The sequence below is a fragment of the Bicyclus anynana genome, chromosome 16 (assembly GCF_947172395.1).
Source record: "Bicyclus anynana chromosome 16, ilBicAnyn1.1, whole genome shotgun sequence".
In the NCBI taxonomy this organism is placed as follows: domain Eukaryota; kingdom Metazoa; phylum Arthropoda; class Insecta; order Lepidoptera; family Nymphalidae; genus Bicyclus; species Bicyclus anynana.
Window position 1 is genome coordinate 6,336,498 of NC_069098.1, and position 14,033 is coordinate 6,350,530.

Genomic DNA, 14,033 nt, shown 5'->3' on the forward strand with positions numbered 1-14,033 from the left:
AAAAAAATATTTCTGAAATATGTACTTGACTTCCTTTAATTTCTTCTTCCACATAACATAAAACGTTTTTACCATGAAATTCAATTCTATTTTGACTAATAAAAATGCAAGATATTTTCCCAGATGTTGAAAAAACCAATTCATTGAAACAAGATGTTTTCTCAGAAGCCTATTTCTATCGCCCATTGATTGCTAAGCATAACAAAAACCTTGTTAATAACGTAGAACGGCATTGATTACCCATAATTACAGTTTTTGCTAACGCTATCACGAGATGTTTACAACGACGCAGGATAACCGGTGGGCACAGAATCACGCAGGGATCAGGATACAAACAATATAAACAAAGAGTCTGTGACAACCGGGCCCGGTGCATTGGCCGTACGCGCCAGGCGGGTCAATGTCGCGGTCGATTGTACCAACTTGAGATGCGTCTACGGAGAAGTCACCCGACCAGTCACACACGCCCTGCACGCTGGAAGCGAACTGCCACAAGGAGGTCACTAGTACAATGTTTTCCTTATTGGGCACCAGAATACGTGACCGCTGCCCGATAAATTCGTCAATTATGATTCATTAATTATGTGGAATTTGCGGACCATGTTCTTCTAAAAGTAGGCTTACAACTTACAAGAAAGCTATAAGAAAACATTTTCAAGAATGACTTATCCGTTAATGGAAAACAAAATACAGGTCACTGCAATACAACGATTTTATGGTATAGTGACTCAAAAGTTTAATATAATACCAATCTATTAGAAGGCATTGGACATTGAAGATTTACATGAATCACATCACAATCACAATGTACACGTTAAAATTCATTAAATTGATCATAATCTTTTAACAGCTGCATTCGAAGCCACAAATGAAAAGCAATATGGCTGGCTGTGCTAGAAATCAGCCGTGAAAGTGGTGAGGACGAGTCCGGAACTACTAATAAAATTACTAATTTACATAAAACCATTACAACTCTCTCTATAAATGCTACTAAGCTAAACTATTGCTTCAATAACCAATTCCAAGAATTGATTAATAAAAAATAATTGTTTAATGATAAAAGATAAACATAGAAAAACGTTTAGTTTAAACACACTATCATACTTACACACACAATCTCTCATTGCTCTAAATGTTGTTGACATAAAATAAATACTAAAGCGTAGAAGTTAACGGTACTGATACCAGAAGTGGAAGCCTCAGGGGAATTATTTGTGTCATGTTCAGCTTTGGTAAGATTACTGTAACATAAAGTTAGAGCTGATACCATATATGATATCCCGCTAACATTCCTAACTGGTAGACATCTGGTAGTACATGTTTAGTGAGAATAAAAATCGAAAAGAAAACACTTTTGTTACTGCAAAATAAATCACCTTGGCATACCATTCGCATAACTCTCCTGAATTCGAGATCGTTGACTGACTAAGCATAACATACCAAATAACAGATTTTTATCGTCCTGTACAAAATTTATTACATCAACAATAGCTTGCAAGTGCATTTTTATTTTAAAGTGCATAATTTTGCCAAGATTTCTGCATTCATAAAATAACAAATTAATTGTTTCTCCTCTATTTTTGTTGAGACAAACAAAATTAGAACGGGGTACGACTTTCGACTTCACAGTTCGACTTTGGCTGCTATTTGACTAATTGTCGACGGAGCGGTTATGTCGGTTACGTAACATTGACAGCTATTTTTTCCTTGTCGTCGTTAGGCCGTTTTTGGCTCGTATCCAAATAATCCAAATCTCGCTTCTGCAATTTTCAATGTTCCATCATAAAATACATTGTAAAAGTATGCTGTAAATTACATAATGTGTTGCATTTTATTAACTTATACTTTCGATTTCAAAGTACCTTGTAATTTACTATGTCGCTTTAGCATCTAAGTTGAGTTATAAAAATATAGTTTTGCATTTAATGTTCGGTTATATTAAAATATATTCTAGTTAAACATTTGCTAAGTTGACCTTGTCAATTCTATTTTGACTGCGGTTGTTTGTGTAAATGTAATTTAGTTATTATTTCTTGTATTTTTCATAAGAATTCTTTACAGCTTAAATACATATATTAGAGACAGTTGATACCCAATCTTTAGTTCAAATTATATTAACTCTTTCATTATTTTTAATTAATAGCTAAAATTTTGATGTCGTTAATGTTTACTTCTATGATAATTTTTTAAACTTATTGTTAAATCTCATCAAGAACTTGAATCGGAAGTGAACTGTTAGTAACTATCCGTTTGTAACTGCATTTAGGGGGATTGATAAGTCTCTATCTACGATTGAAAATATATAAGGGTTCCCCAAAACAAGTAAAATAGTTAAATAATTTACACGAATAAAACGTGAGAAACGAACAAAAATTACTTTACACACTAACAAAATACTCCACCTTGAAGTGTGTAACGTAGGTACCTGCAGAAATGTCAAATTACTTAGAGTGATTCAGAAGGAGACGTATGATATTGAAACTCGTTTATCAAAAAACCGATGATACATAATAATATGCATATTCATGGCTGATACTACTTCAATGTAAGACACCAACGCGTCTATAAATCGCTTGTCTGCACACCTTACTACAACATAAGACAAACCGGCTTTCAAGATCAAAAATGTTGACGCCGAAGAGTGGCTTATTTACAGCGTGGCCTAGGCATTGTCGCTAGTGTGGCCTTGACCTTATTATTGATTAATTTTTAATCTATAAATATTTGTAAAGTATTCGTTCTACATTGTCTGTGGCAACCCCTTATACTCGTATAAGTTGTGAAATTAAACATAACGGTTACAGTGCGCTGTAAAAAATCAAATATATTGTTTTCTTTCTCTGGAAAAGTAAAGTATTCGTAATCTTGTAATTTAAGAGATTCAGTGGTCAGGATCTCATTTGTCTGGATTTAATCATCATTATCATATCAGCCGATGGACGTCCACAGCCGGACATAGGCCTCTTGCAAGGACTTCCAAACAAAACGATCTTAAGCCGCCAGTATCCAGCGGCTCCCTGCAACCCGCTTCGCTGTCCTCAGTCCACCTAATGGGGGGTCGACCAACACTGCGCTTTCCGGTTCGGGATCTTTGTGTGGATGTAGTAATCTACAAATACTATATCACGTTCCAACTTGCCACAAAAGAAAACATGTTCTGCAATCATGCTGCACTTTTCTAAACGTGTCACAATGGTTGTACTTGAGCAGTGGCCTCAAATTTCAACGCAACGAAACCTACACCTATGCATATACAGTCACTAACTATGCATATACAGTCACTAAGTAGTCACCCTACGTGGTTGACCTTGAACATTGAACTCTGCGGTGATAGTGAATATAAATTAACGTTAGCCTAGGTAAGAGAAACGTAACTTTCTAACTACTAGTTATTAACACTATTCACATAAACAAATACGACACATTATGTGTGGAAATCGATGGCTTAATATTCTATTTACTACCTTACCTACCTATCATCTTCTAATCATTATTTTATACACTTTCATTCGTTCATACATACGTAGTTTTTTTATTGCACTGTGTGTTAAACCTAATAATAATATTCTGTATACCTCGACGTACAATGCAGTATATTGGTCATTGCTATACAAACCAAATTTTTGAAAGAAAGAAAAAGCCTTTTATTCAAATCGCCCTATAAATATTTCCATGGAACCAAAAACAGATTTTTTTCATATAAATTGCGCTGCATTCTGCGGATTGCTTTATTTATGTGAAAATAAAACAAACATTTGTTACAGATCGTAATAAATGTGTAGTGTACGTATGCATTTGTTACAGATAATATTGAATGTGTTGTGTGCATTTGTTTCAGATAGTACTGAATGTGTAGAGTACGAGTACGTATGCATTTGTTACAGATGGTATTGAATGTATACTGTAAGAATGCATTTGTTTCAGATAGTACTGAATGTGTAGAGTACGAGTACGTATGCATTTGTTACAGATGGTGTTGAATGTATACTGTAAGAATGCATTTGTTACAGATAGTACTGAATGTGTAGAGTACGAGTACGTATGCATTTGTTACAGATGGTATTGAATGTATACTGTAAGAATGCATTTGTTTCAGATAGTACTGAATGTGTAGAGTACGAGTACGTATGCATTTGTTACAGATGGTATTGAATGTATACTGTAAGAATGCATTTGTTACAGATAGTACTGAATGTGTAGAGTACGAGTACGTATGCATTTGTTACAGATGGTATTGAATGTATACTGTAAGAATGCATTTGTTACTGATAGTATTGAATGTGTTCTATACGTATGTATTTGTTTCAGATAGTATTGAATGTGTAGTGTACGTATGTATTTGTTTCAGATAGTTTTGAATGTGTGGTGTACGTATGCATTTCTTACATATAGTATTGTATGTGTACTGTACGTATGCATTTGTTACAGATAATATTGAATGTACAGTTATATTGTTTACTAATGGACTCCTGCGACTTCGTCCACGTGAAATTCAGTTTTTTCACAAATCCCGCGGTAACCATTGATTTTCCTGGGATAATAAAAACATATTACGTTGCACAATAGCCTACTATCTCTCAGTGATCGTTTCATTAAAATAGGTCCTGCCGTTCCGAAGATTAGCCCGAACAAACGCTTTTTAAAAAGCGTAGTTATTTAATTATTAATTATGTGTATTGATTTTATATTTTTTTATATTTATGTAAAGTTATATTAAAATCTCTTAAAATATGATTTTTATTAAGAAGAAGAAAGATTCGAATTACTCGTAATAGATATACTCTTATTATTTTCAAAAATAACATTGCGCTTCTTAAAGTCGACAAATACTTCGAAGATACATATTCAAGTATTACCGTGCCCACGTCACTATATCACTTAAAAGTTTAAAACGTAATGTTACCAGCATTTCTATTTTCTTGGGATATTCGCCATAAACTTAACTCCACTTAAACTTAATGCCACTTAACCTCAGGCTTATTAGCCTATAGGTATAGATCCACGGTTAAGGGGACTCAGGAGAATCTAGGGTTCCTAACCCGTTAGACTATTCTGCCCACTTTTCACAGTATATTTGCCACTATTATCTTACCCACTGTGCTCAGTATATTTGCCACTATTACCTTACCCACTGTATACAGTATATTTGCCACATTTGTTTAAATATCACCAATAATCTTAATTTGAATAAACAAAAAATTTTGCATTGCAAGATCTTTTGTTTATTCATGCAATGTATTTGTGTGGTTCTTGGTATACTTATGCTAAAATAGATTTTACTGACAATTTTAATTTTAAATTAAGGTAAATGAATTTTTTATTTTGCTACTTTGACCAAACATTTACGGAGCCTATCAGAGACATCGTTGGTAATAGATACGAGTACGTGTCCTGCTTTATGACTGTTGGTTATTGCCACCCTAAGATAAAGAGACCGGTTTTCTATGGACAATCCTAAGTATGTGGATACATTAAATTATAGACCCATCATGTAACTTAATATTATACTCCGCTATTACCATGATGTGTTAAAAAGTGTTCACTGTCATTTAATTTAAGAGTATTGATTACATTTTTAACGATTTTTAAAGTTCAGATACAGAATTAAATAATTAAAGTTGTAGGCAATTCGGCTGTTGTAATTAACTAACTAAGAGCGTATTTTTGTCATAACTTCCTCGGCAAATATTATAAAAATCATGTCCTGTCAATTGTCATGTCATGCCATGTCACTTAGCTTTGCGGTAATCCTTCGAAAAACACTTAGTGTCTACCACTACCTAAAAATGTGTATTGTTTGGTCTTGATGTATAACACAAAAATGTGTAAATCATAAATAATTCGTTCTATTGCTATCGTATAAATTCCCGTACCTACTAACTGTACTAATCCAAACATATGGTTGAGGCAACAGTAAATTGTATGGTAGACAAGTACTTATCGTCTTTGATAGGAAAATTTACGGTAAATACTTAGGTATATTTTGCCAACGGAAAAAGAACCGGTGACCAACAGTTACTAACAATTTGTTACCTTTTTCGTTTATACCAAATAATAAGCTTTTCAGTTTTCCGAATGTTGCTTTTGCTGTTGTTACTGCAAGTCCTGTGAATTTTATAAAGGTGAAATTGTGTCCAACTATTGTAGTAATGGAATGGAATGGCATGAGGAAGGTTAAGTAACTTGTACATATGTATTCTGTGGTTAAGGTATATAAATTTACAAGGTTTTCTGAATATAAGCTAAATACTACGATTCTTGTCGCAAATATAGTAAAAAGTAAAGTCACCGAAACTTAAATCGAAAACGCTTGATACATCACAATAAACCATGGTGAGATGTTTCTCTTTTATAGAGCTATAAAAAATCCGCAATGACATACATAATAGCTACTACTATACTATACGTATGTTACTACTATACTATACGTATGCTACTACTATACTATACGTATGCTACTACTATACTATACGTACAATAAAAAATTACACTAATTTTCTGGCGGTCGTAGTCACAGGCATAAATCCTCATTATTCTTTACCTTGTGTTGTATTTCAAATCAGAGACAGTGACAATTTGAACTGTAGTTATATTAACTTATAAGACGCGTTTTTTGGGAATTTTGGTCGTATTTAATAATACAAATATAAATATATACAAAAAATAAAAGACCTCGCAGACATCCCTTAAGTTGACAGTTTTGAGCCGTTTATATCCACATAAAAGGATCACCAGACTCCAACTCAAACCCATTGTTACCTACTCATTATTCTTTACCTTGTGTTGTATTTCAAAGCAGATAGTGGCCCGCCTACTCGCTGCACCCAGGTGCGTCGCATATCAACCACGCTTATCGGTAAACAATTCTGTGGGCTCAAGCCTCTATGGTCTCATTAACATACGACAAAAGTGTAACTGTAACACTGTACCGAAATATATAAATTTTCATTGTTGTTTATTTCATTATTTTGTTTGTTTTAAATTTTATATGTATTATTAATATAAGATCTAGCTAATCTGAATTAAAATAGAAAACTACTTGTACTCAAAAAGTGTTTATGAAGTCGAGTGATTTTTGGGAGTTAAGATTTAAGAAGTATTTGAGTTTCGATTATTATTAATGGAAGTTAGGTTTAATTAAATGTAAATGTAACTGTAAATATAAATTAAGTAACGTAACTTAAACTTCTGTACAATTACTGATTCATATATAACATTTAATTAAATACATGTAATAACGTAAACAATTTTAAAACTCCAGTGAATGAATGCATTCTTTGAAACCTCCTTCAAAAATTATAAAAGGGATAGGATCGCTTTGATCAACGTTGATACAAATGAATAATGGGTCTACGGTATACGGAACACGTTTGATTGACTGTCAAGGATAATTGAAGCGGGGATATTCTTTGATCAGAGTACAAAGTATGAAAAATATAAAACACACAAATCCATCCAAATAGACAAATAGATAGATCAAATCAGCATTGCAAGTCATCCGTTGCCAAAGTTTATTTCTGGTGTCTGTCCTCCCACCTACGCAAATTGCTTACACACACTTGCTAGGAAGTATTATTAGAAAATAGTTTATACTAAATTTATACCTAATGATGTAACGTCACCCTACGTAGTTTTTAATTCATACCAATCTGCTAATTCAAATTGGAGGTGCTTACGTAGGATGCGTTGAGTGATTTTGGTCGTCGATTTTGTTCATTCTTCATCTAAGTGTCTATTGCAGACTGCGTTAAATATCTGTTGCTCTCCTTTAGCTTCAAATTCATACCAGTTTTCTATTTTAAATTGTTCTTAGGTAGAGTGTGTTGAATAGTTGTCATTGATTTAATTATAATCACCTTCATTCTTCAATAACCATTGGGTATCCGTAATCACTATTGCAAACTTACTCGTATCTGTTATATACCTGCTATATAGCTGTTAAATTATACCAATCTACTGATTTAAATTGTACTTACGTAGGAAGTGATTCTGGTCATTGTCTTGAGTATGATCACCTTCAGTCATACCAAATAATTATTTATTGCAAACTTATCTATTGTCATCCTCCAGCTGTTAAGTTATACCAATCTGTTGGTTTGAATGAAACATACATGAAAGAGTTGAGCGATTTGGTCGTTGATTTATTACGATCACTTTCATTCATACCTAATGCATATTGCATACCTCCTGTTATTATCCTCCAGCTGTTAAGTTATATCTGTTTATTTAAACAAATCTGCTAATTCAAATTGTACGTACGTAGGAAGTGTTCTGGTCATTGTTTTGAGTATGATCAGCTTCAATCATGTCTCTTGATTATTGCCAACTTATCAGTTGCTATCCTCTAGCTGTCTAGTTATAACTTATAACAATCTGATTACGTACATATACGGAAGTATTGAGTGATTTTGGTCGTTCATTTTATTACGGTCGTCCTTCATAGCTTATTGCAAACTGCATTCAACAGTGTATCTGTTGCCATCCTTATCACACTTGCGTATATCTCTGAGGATGATCTACTCAGATAAATCCTGCAGCTGTACTGTACGAGGGGGACTTTCAAATTGTTGTTTGAGTTTTGAACCCCACATTCGCGCCCGGTGCGGTTATCTGATAAAATAGGGACAACGACACACGTAAATCCAGATGGTTTGATTACAAACAAAATTCAGTTCGGAACTGAGCCTGTAGCCATGTGGCACGTCGATTCTCTTTCTACGATCGCTAACGCTTCTTAAATTTACCTACAGGGTCATGTGTATTTTATAGAAGTGAGTCCTTGTATAAAATCAGCTGAAAATTATCTTAATCTAAAAATTTAATATTCTTATAGGTATCTATCTAATACGTAAGAATCTTTTAAAATAATATAAAACCTGAGTCCCAAAAGTTATTATGTGCCTTGAAACCGTCGTGACCTAATTTCAAACCAGTTTTTCCCGTCTTGTTTTGGTTTCGTTCCATTCATTGTGTGGCCTTTTTGCTGTCATAAATTATAGAACCAGCTGTAATTTAAAATGAGTTCCAACAAATGACGCTCAAGTTTATAAAGTTATTTAGGTATTTTAATAATTTATCAAAAATGTTCAATACTTTAGCAACGATTTCCATAACAGCAGGGCAGCAGGTCTGTTTACGAGTAAATGCATACAAAATATACACTGTCATTGGAAGGTGTTTTATTTACATACAAGATTACTTTTAAGGGTTTCATAAAAGCAAAGGTCATAGAGCCAGCTCATTTATTTGTCTAGGGTTGTTTCTTTTGCTTTATTTAACTAATTTAAGGTGTTTAGATAGTAAAAGTTAGTATTTAGGGAGAACTACTTATTTATCTGTTTTAACTAGATAGTTCTGATTTTATGTATGCTCTCTTGCACTCTTTTTGAAACTCCTTAACTCCAGACCGAGATTTTTAGGTACTGAGAATTTCTTTGAAGAAAAAGCTCAATTTTTAATAGTCCAACCCAAGATTTGAACTCGAGACTTCTTGGTCTGTAGCCATATAGACATAGACAAGAATTACGAGTATATTAGATAAAGAGCATAATATGTGACACTAACTTGTAAAACTAAAGTAGGTAGGTTACTATTTTCAAAACTTACGAGACAACCCTATAGAGGCAAATGCGTCGCAAATAATATATGAGTAACACAGGATGACAGTACGAGTATGTTTGGAGCTTCCGTTATATGAGCTTATCGCATAAACGAAGTATTAATAATTATATATAATTTAGCATTTTTATGGCATTTATAAACAAAGAGCAAGCTACAAAGAAATAAGAATAGGTAACTAACTCATTCATTTTTCAAGGTCATTTTTCACTGAATTTTGTAGATAAAAGCCGTTCTGACCTAGATTATCATTATAGTTTTTAAATCTAATCTGAGTTGAGTCTTTTTACATCGACTAAAGTTTAATAGCTAACTTCCATTAAACACAATGATTAGATAATAAAGTTAGTCGATTAGATTTATTAGATCTACAATATTGCATACTTGTGGACTTAAAACCTGATAGGTCTTTGAGGTCTGAGAACTATCTATATTACATTGAATGAAGAATGAATGATCGTTTGTTCACAAAAATGTAGGTCGAACATGATGGTAAGTAGGTACAAATAGAATTGAGCCAATACATTTTACTATATCTGGTGTATGAATTACGTATAATGTAGACAAAATTATAGCTAATATTATTTTTAAATACAGTATTTTATATTATGTTGCTTATACTATGTAATGGGGATGATGACTAGGTTTGAATATATTGATTTTTATGATACATTCGGGTAAATAGGGTCAATGTTAACTAATTTATAGATAAAAAGCAAAGATTGTCTGGATATTTGCAAAATAAATGAGATTATAAAATTTCAAAATCTATTAAAAATATTTTATCGTAATTAGATGAAAATTCATACAGTTTTAGCTTCCTTACATTAAATGTAACATTTTTTAATACATGAACTATAAACATAAACGCACAAATAACAAAGATATTGGTAATTTTGTTTGAACGCGCATACAAATCTAACGATCATTACATTGCCTATGACGTCATTATTTCGAGCCATTTTGTATGGGGCGTTTTTCAGGGATCCGCGGCAACGCCGCAAATCTGACTCTTTAAATCCCTGTAGCTCCGAAAGTAATGATCGCAGATACCCTGTTCCTTTTACAAAATTGCTTTACTATTAGTATACTCTTAATTTATATACAATTTAAAAAACTGTCATCATCCCTATTCCAACTATATTAAGTTACATTAAACTAAAATTTCAATTTCTGGGTGTGATTAAATTCAAGGCGTAGCAAGGCTTGTTTCTATTTTAGGCAGAACAAATGATATAAACTCGATTGCAACTATTTACATAGTAATAGGTTAGGTACTGACTAATACGTATACCTATTTAAATAATTGTGGTTTTGCAATAGAGCTGCAGTTACTGATTTTGCTATACATACCAAAACTAGCCGACGCCCCGCAGTTTCTTGTGTAGTTCCCGTTCCCGTAAGAATACGAGAATAAAATATAGCCTATGACACTCGCTAACAACGTGGCTTTCTAGTGGTAAATGATTTTTTCAAATCGGTTCAGCAGATCCAGAGATTACCCCTACAATCATCATCATCATATCAGCCGATGGACGTCCACTGCAGGACATAGGCCTTTTGTAGGGACTTCCAAAAATCACGATACTGAGATATAATAGATACAATTATTATTATTATCACCAATGACTATTCTATTACTGACTTATTAATGCCTTGTGTTGCATACCAAACTTTAACAATAGATCATTTTGAATGGCGGCCGTCCAAATTGAAATAAATACTGTGGGCGTTTGGTACTTGGACCATAAACTTGTTGTTGTTAAAACACTAATTAGCAATACGTTAAACAATGTAAGTAGTTACCTGAATTTAGACACTACTTAACAAACAACACTGTATAATATATTGCTCAGAAATTGTGGGCGTTTATATCTTCATGTGAGAAATAAAATTGAAAAAATACGCCAATGTTGAGCGTATCAAATGAGCGTTTAACTGTTTCTCACTGTTACGAAAATAGACCGTTTTGTTTTTAAGTGGAGAATTTATTAAGTTCGTAAAATAAATGCACAAAAATTCTCGACATTATGGCGATAATATATGGTGAGATTACGCCTTTATGCAGTTTGATTCTGTTGAAGGTTTACTGCTATATAATTGTTTCACACCAGCAACCCCATGGCAATGACATTTGTTATCGACAGATCACGTGATGAAGTTATCGATCGAATCTGTCATTTCAAACATTTGAAAAGCGACAGCGTTTGTAGAAAGAGAATCGACGTGCCAACATAGGTTAACCACGAGACAATTAGGCTAATTAGTTGATTTAATTAAAACGCTATTTCAATTTAAATAGTAACGTCTCTAAATGTTTTAGAATAAGTACTCAGTTTGTAACCTTGCTGGTCTAACCTTGCCTTTAATTTAAATATTTCAACATGTCTGAAAACATCCACGTTACGAGCACGTTCGGGATTTAGCTGAATAATAAATAAATCCATTTACCCTGAGGCGTACAGAACCAAATACATATTTTAGAACATAAGTCGTAGAGATCTTCGCTTTATCTTTGATGAATAGAATAGAACTTAATTATTACGAACATCTTAACAAGATGTATTCTCATTAAAGAAAGACAGCCCTACTCGTTTTTGAGCCATCTTCAAATTCAACCCCGTGATTCTGTTTTGAAGATGTATTTCAATTATGGCTGAGTTTGTTGTAGACTCTTCACGGACCAAAGCGGTTTTGGAACCCTTGTAACTTTAATTTTAAAATTTCGACTTGGCTATATTATCACCATTAAATCATGACATAACTTGACGTTTCAAAAGTTCTTGTAAACTTAGCCGAATTGAAACGAATCTTAAATTTGACTTTTGACATTAACCTACATAAGTATATAAACGCATTGTTTGTCTTTCACGGCTAAACCACTAAAAGGATTTTGGGATTTGGGATCTCACCTATGGAGAGCTATATGGTCAGCGAGTGACAAAGGCTTTATTTTATCATCATATTCCAACGTGGATGAAACCACCACGCGTGGTTTCTAGTTTATAATATTTAACCTGTTGACAGGCTCGGGAATCCATATAAAGCCTCATTTGCCACTTATTCGTCAAAATGGAGTCGACACAGTTGCGAAAAAATGTTTTTTTCCCATAAACGGTAATATCTTGGCCTAAGTGCTATACGGTGTACGAACACAATGTGACATTAGATGAACAAAAACCTCTGTTTGGAAAAATAACAAAGGCGAACGCAAAGAGTGCCTATATTTGTGCAGGCTTCTTTAAATAGAGCTGAAAAAACTCAAGTCTAAAATAGCATGGCAATAACAATAATGCTTAGCACAAAGTCAGTCTCAAAGTAAAACACTTTTTTTTTCTTTTTTTTTTCGTAGGGAGGAAAATCCTCATGGACACCCATGTTGGGTAGTGCCGGACTCTTACCAGCTAACAACCCCTCCTACCTACCAGACGCTGGTGACCCTGCCATAAAGCCTACCAACGTCACGAGTCTTATTTACCTCCCATTCTCTCTTTCACCCTTCTCCTGTAAAAGTAAAGTAAAACAGTGCAAGACAATTATAATTACATTAAGATTGTAAACCATCTAGGAAACCTTTTCAATTCCTCACATGCATTATACAATATTAGATTTAACATCATTGAGGAACCTTGATTTTGTTTCACTTCGTAGTCGTTCGTGTCTTGCAGAAACCGAAAGAGGTATCCAACTCCTAACAAGTTAACCCACTTCCACCTTAGAATGCATCATCACCATCACCACCATCTACCATCAGGTGAGATTATAGTCAAGGGCTAACTTGTAAAGAATAAAAAAGACTTTCAAATTCAGAACGTGAAAACGTTACAAACAAACTCACATTCCCATTTTTTTCTAAGTTGTTTGTAAGAAATAGTGTATTTTTAACAAAAATCTAAATATATACGTAATTAATGTTGAAAAAGAAATATAACATTCTGAATCTGAAAAATCGCCCGCATTGACTTCGCTTTATTTTTCAGTTTAAAAAAAACAATGATCTCAAAGAAATATTGTTGCAAGTTAGTTTGCAATTTTAAACATTCTCATAATATGATTTATTCACACACCTGCTTCATCTAAAAACTAGTAGACTATAATAATATTATAAGTGGTAAAGCCCGTTCAACGCCGGAAATTAACTAGGCCGAAGCGGTGCTAAACCTAAACACCCGATTAACCCAATATTAGTTTAAATCGGACCAAATGTTTGCGAACCATGAATCTGTTCTATATAAGTGAACCGAAACGTGCTAGATCATTGTTGCTTCTCGACCGTAACGTGCTTCTGACCTCTTAGAATTATGCTAAGTTATATTACTGAGAGCGTGTCTAAATTTTTAAGCATGCTATGTTGTAAACAGGTTGATAAAAATCGCTAAGACTAAGCTTACTCTAACTCTAGAATATTTTTTATC

At 33.4% G+C, this 14,033-nt stretch overlaps 1 protein-coding gene across 3 annotated transcripts in view; it reads left to right on the top strand.

Annotated features, from left to right (window-relative positions):
* Positions 1 to 14,033, top strand: part of LOC112052225 (alpha-actinin, sarcomeric) — a 54,402-nt gene that overhangs the window by 1,250 nt on the left and 39,119 nt on the right. The window lies entirely within an intron of this gene.